At 37.8% G+C, this 6,211-nt stretch overlaps 1 protein-coding gene across 1 annotated transcript in view; it reads left to right on the top strand.

Annotated features, from left to right (window-relative positions):
* Positions 1-3,764: 3,764 nt before the first annotated feature.
* Positions 3,765-6,211, top strand: part of LOC131696149 (phospholipase A2 inhibitor beta-like) — a 51,765-nt gene continuing 49,318 nt past the window's right edge. The window contains exon 1 of the mRNA XM_058984689.1: positions 3,765-4,479. The gene's annotated coding sequence lies outside the window, so the exon portion shown is untranslated. The remainder of the gene's footprint in view (positions 4,480-6,211) is intronic.

The following is a 6,211-nucleotide window of genomic DNA, read 5'->3' as shown; positions in this document are numbered from 1 at the left end:
ATAGAATATGTTGTGTTCTATGAAAACTAAAATGTATGCCAAATTTCGATGACATTGAGGTCACTGTGAAGTGCCAGATTTTGCCAGACATTTTAAGTTGAACTGCCAAAAATAGTGGCAACCCTGGGTCCAGCTCCTGATTGGTTGATTCTAAAGAAACTAGAATAACAAAGAGACGCCATCTTAATTCAGTGAAAACAATTCAACTAGCAACCAGGCTACAGGTCACAGGCAACACTGCAAATGTGCAAACCTCTCCAAATTGTTTGCTGTTATTCCATTTGTTTCTTCTAACCAATATAAAAATCCGATGCGACTTCTGATCTGCTAAGTTCCTCGACCAGCTAAAACCTAGTTATATCCGCAGGAATCGTATTTTGCAGCAGAAAACCATATTAGGCCAAAATTTATTATTTGCATCATTCGTTACCCTCATGCTGAATTTCGTGCTCCCATAAAACCAAGCCCTTTTCTCTTTAGCGATTCTAAACTGGTATTGTAACCAATTTGGTTTGAGGATATAATTTTTATCTTTAATATCTTTAGTAATTTTAATGAATTGCATAACAATACTTCCTTAAATACAATGCCACATAATGCTAAACATTTACGATTGACAACTCTGTTGTTCGTTTGGAATGACATTGACAGTAAAATTGGAATTCCAAACGGAACATGGCGTGTCTTTGTTATTCTAGTCTCTTTAGTTGATTCTAACTTTTTGTGCCGTACGCAATGTTACTGCAGGGATAGCGAAACGATGTTTGGCAGTGTTGCTATATTTGTAGGCAAAGATTGTCATTACTTTTGACAAATAAAATTATCATCGTTAAACAAACAGCCCTACTACATTTCTCGATCCATTGTCCGCAAATGCGGATTTGGTCCGTAGTTACCCAAATACCAGTACTCTAACGGATGCGCGAAGCAAGTGATTTTCGTTTATTGAAACGCAGCACTCCAAACAGAAAAGTAAGGGAAGTCAGACCTCGTTCAGGTAAATTTTGCAAGACCCGCATTATAATAAAATCTGCATCTATAGTTAGTGTGTTGAATTATTGTAGGATTGGCACTAGACTGCCCTAGAAAATAATGAATTTTTGAAACCTCCATCGGCCCACCTCTGAGTCGATTTCTAGTCCTACCAGGAATACTTGCTCCAAATTTGAAGCAAATCGGACAAGTCTAGCTACCGGACCAACGTGCCCGAAGTTTGTATGGGATTTTTCGACAATTTACATCGAGAAAACCCACTAGCGCGCATTTTCGCTGCTAGGGTGCACTGTATGCATCGCATTATCACTGTAAGTGAAAATAGGAAAGATAATTTAATTGTCTACAACTTTGTCGAAGACTGCTAGTCAAGCCGGCTTTGTTAAAAGAAGATATTAAACTTTTAACGAAGTGAAGTCTGAGTCAGTTTTGCATGGGGCCTAGCAGTGCATGGTTGTGTATCGGTACTCGATTCCCGCCAACTACTAATTTTTGTGAGTTAATGGTTAAATTTAGCTGAATAGTATGTTTAGAAGAATTGTAGTACATGAAACGAGTCATATTTTGGTTAGAAAATTTTAGTTCCATCTGTGACCGCATAGAGGGCGCCAACACAAACTTGCCAACGAAGAGAGATAGAATATCGAGATGTTCGGAAGAATTACTGAAAAATGTCTGTTCTACAACTTTGTAGAAAACATATAATTCCTATCACAGGTGGAACTAAAATTTTCTAACCAAAACATAACTCGTATCACATAGTACAATTCTTCTGAACATACTATTCAGCTAAATCTAACCATTAGCTCACAAAAATTAATAATTGGTGGAAATCGAGTACCGAAACACAACCACAGAGAACAGACATATAAGCTGGAACAAACTTTCCCGAAAAACCTGTGTAAACATTTAAATGAAAATACGTTGAAAATCACCACCGCATACAGGATCGCATGCATGAGTCACCATTGTATCCAAGTTTGCACACAAGTCCCGTTTAGCGATTGCTGTCCGATCGAAGTGCCGCCAAGCGGCAAGTTGCTACTTGATGTTGTCATTTCAAAGCGACAGTTTTATTTCTTACACAAGTTGAAAACATTACTTGTATGTCAGTTCTCAGTGACACAACCATGCACTGCTAGGCCTAGTGATATATAGTCTCAGATAGTCGTCTAAGAGTAAATAATGACCCCAACCGTGCCTGTGGGTAGGCACATTTGCAAGGGTTGTGTTCATTATGACATGGTGGCGAGGGAGTTGGTACTACGGGAAGTTTCTGCAGTGTATCAAGTCACGGGGTTTAGAATCAATACAATTGGTAATGAACGCTTGATTACCAGCGCAGAGGGTGGTGCGCTCTCTCGTCAACTGATGGACTCGATCGGCATCCCGAATAGAAATATACAGTAACAAAACCATGATTTTCACTGTGACAGTACAGTAATTTTACAATAATTTGCAGTAAGTTTTAGTGTTATTCTACAATACAAAAACAATAAACTTTAACGTTCCTACAGTAAATTTCAATGCAAAATAGACTTTTACAGTAAAAAGGGGGGTGGTTATGTATCTTAACATGAAAAAATTCAATTTTTCTTCATACATTTTTTTATCGAAAACAGTAAAATTTAATGTGAATGCACTGTATCATTTCTTTGCTGAACAGTGAAATTTATTGTTACATGAAATTTTATTGTAAATCTACTGTGAGAACTTGACATCAAACAATGTTGAAACAGTAATAACTATAATATTTATTGTTTTATGATTGTTTGTAAGGTAAATGCTATTGTAAAATTCTATCCGGGATGTGATTCACCGAAATCGATGATGTTCTAGGAAAAAATTAAACAACCAATTAATGATAAATGTTGGACTAACGTGGTGATCTTTCCAATACGGACAGAAGATGTCAGTCAACCCTCTTGTGGATCGATGGAAAATAGCATGCATCTTTGTGTTGGCGGCTGCTCGGAAAATCTCATCAATAGTAATTCTAATATACGTAAATCAAAGAACATTTGTTGACCAGACGAATAATTTTTCCTTCACGTAAATAAACTCTAAGAATTACTAACAACAAAGCAAAGCATACTTTGATCAGATAGCGATGTCAGTTTCATTTATTTTCGGCAACTTTGACTTGTCCAGGCGAATCAGCCGAATTGGGTAGTTTAATTCATCTCTTTGGTGAACCAAAAAATGATAACCTTTTTGTAAGGAACTTTGGCGTATTTAATTTGTATTTGATCCAACCCTATGAACCATGCCTTCGTTGATACTTTAGGGATAATTAAAATGAAACGGGCTTGTAGTTTTGAGAAAATATATTTTCAAACGCTTAATATAAACTTTCCCCTTTCGTTTTTAGTCACCCGAGATGGTCACCCTACATTGTCGGTAAAGATCAATTTTACAAAAAATTGGTGGATACTGAAATGATGCTTGCATATAATGTAATGCAACCGAATTAGCAATGCTTCCATCACTACCGTACCGTACGAAAATAATCTAATAATACATAAGAATATCGTGGTTTACCCTACTTTACCCTCTTATTCAAACACATACAACGCAAGCCAGCCAACCAATTTATATCAGCTAAACGGACTTGCATGCAAGATGCGAGAGCGCAGAATCATAATCGCGATGCCACCAAAAGCATAGGTTCGAAAGAGAACATGCAACATAAGAACTCAACGGGCGGCTATGCTATCTTCGCGTTCCGCTGGCTAATGGTTTCTGTGCAGTCAGTTCTCGTCGGTTGTTCTTGCGGGCTGGTCGTTCATGCTGCAGCTGACTTCCTATGGTCTGCACTTCTCGACAGCATTAGGACCTATTCGTGTTTTGTTTGCTCCCGGCCGGAACCGTGGGAGAGAGCGCGAGTTAAAACGTGTTAGTACCTTACCTACATATCTGGCTTTCAGTCGGTCAGTCTGGTCGAATACATACCTGTTGAAGCCTATACATACCTGTATATGCTGTGTGTTGCCGTGCTTGCGCTTAAGGTGTGCGTGATGGCTTAGCGAACGGCTGCGCCTACTTATTTATGCGACTTCGTCACTTATTATGGCTGGAGGAGTCATGAAGTCATCGCGGCAGCAGCAAAAAATCGACAGAGGAGCCTCCAGAATCCATGAAAACCCCATGTGCTAGTTGTTTTTATTTGTGGAATAAGCGCAACGAAACCAGCGCGATAAAGTTCTATCAACAGTGCGACGTAAAGCGCAGAAGAAAAGGCAGCCTAAAGTTTATCCTACGTGAAGTTTTGATAGAAAAAATTGCAGCAGTTCGCGCGTGGAGAACTTGTTCCGAGCAAGGTGTAAAAAGAATATGTGAAAAAGTTAATTTACAGTAAGAGGCAACCAGCAACGGATGGAAGACTTGTTCGTCATTTCCGCTGTGGACTACCGTGGCCGCCAAGAAGCAGACGCATGCAGATCGCATATGGGAACATTCTTGAACTGAAAAAAAGAAAAGAAAAAGGTGAGAAGTGTTTTACCGGGTGGTGGGGGGGAGACTCAACTGAGGGGGTTTTGGTGTAGACTACGTTGTAAACTAGCAACCTACTCTTTGAAAGGGTTGAACTGTTGTCCTGTTATACAATCAGTAACAAAAACGCATAATACGACAGCATTTGCCTGTGCTTGAAATAATTACATGTCGGATTTTCTGGTGTGTTCCCTCTTGAAACCGATAACATAATGGGAACCTGCACAGCTATTCACTTGGCCCGTCTGCATTTATTCATGCAAATTCCTGCAGACTACAATGTTGATTCAATACATTTGTGTCGAGTAATGTTGTCTATTTCAGGATGCAAATTTATATTGGAATGTAGACTTAATGTTCGAATCTTACTACGTAATAAAAATAAGTGCTAAGCGATTGTATGATGTTCCGCAATATATGTACTAGACCGGCACATATGTTGACTTTTTTTCTAGTGATGGGCTATCAATTATGAATACTGACTCGTTTCATTTCCTCCGGCTTATACAAAATAGTTTCATAACATGTATGTGAAAATATGTACTATACGAAAAATGTATGCAATATTAATTCCCAAAAGGGAAAAAAATAGACAATTTGTGCATTAAGTGCACAGGACCTAGCTTAAATCAAGTTTGATTTCTGTCCGTTGAACTCATTTCGTCAGTAACTGGTACCCACTTGGGACCAAGTTAAATTATGTATCTAAATTAGTACCAAATTTAGCACTAGTAACTTGGCCTCAAGTTGGTACTGACCAGATGAATTCGAATCACAAACATCAAACTTAATTTACATAATATCGACAAAAAACATGAAATTCCGCAAAATTATCAATGTCGCATTGTGAATCCATATGTACACTACTGAATTGTTTATTGGAAATTATTGTGAGTAAACTAGAAGTACCGGTAGAAGCTTCTACAGTGTCCGACAAAACAATAAGACCACCTTATACAAAATACAAAATTAATTACTTTCGATATTTTCTTTCGTTAAATATTTTGTCCTGTTTTTTTACACAAATCAATTAATATGTTAATGCTTTTTATGAATAACATGAGAGTAGAACATATCCACCACCTTTACATCGAAATTAAAAGAAAATGTGTTTGAACTTCAAAAAAAAGCGACAAAACAATAAGACTACTTTACAGCACTACCGTAAAAAATGAATTAAATGAGTTAATGATCCAGTCTGCATTAGTGTGCGGTAGTATAGCCATTATTTCTGATTACTTATATGTTTCTGTTCGACATTGACTGAGACACAGTGAGGTATGTTGTATTTAGAATGACGGCCCAGGCTTCTTGAATATTTCTACACTATTCTTTTCTACTTCGAGATTTTTCAGAGCCAATTGATTTTTCAACTAGGGTTACTGTGCCCTAATTCATCTGAGCACCTCTATTCATCCCACCCATTTGAACACATTAGTTAGAGCAGTGTCTGCTATCTCTATTCAACGCATTAGCTCAAATGGTAGGATGAATAAAGGTGCATTGTGCTCGACTTTTCGCTTCGCTCTAGCGCGAGTATTATACATTTTCCAAGCTAGATTTTTTATTGATCTGCTTCTTAAGAACGAAGCAAAGATGTTGATACCTATTTAAGCGCAATTCAATCAGTTTAAGCCGAATTATCAGCGAAATAGTGTGATTCCGTGACTAATGAGATGAATAAGGGCACGTCTACCCTATATGTCACAAGTTTTTATTTAGATTA

This window comes from Topomyia yanbarensis, unplaced genomic scaffold (genome assembly GCF_030247195.1).
Source record: "Topomyia yanbarensis strain Yona2022 unplaced genomic scaffold, ASM3024719v1 HiC_scaffold_8, whole genome shotgun sequence".
NCBI lineage: Eukaryota > Metazoa > Arthropoda > Insecta > Diptera > Culicidae > Topomyia > Topomyia yanbarensis.
The sequence above is the reverse complement of the archived record's forward strand: the minus strand, read 5'-3'. Positions and strand labels throughout refer to the sequence as shown.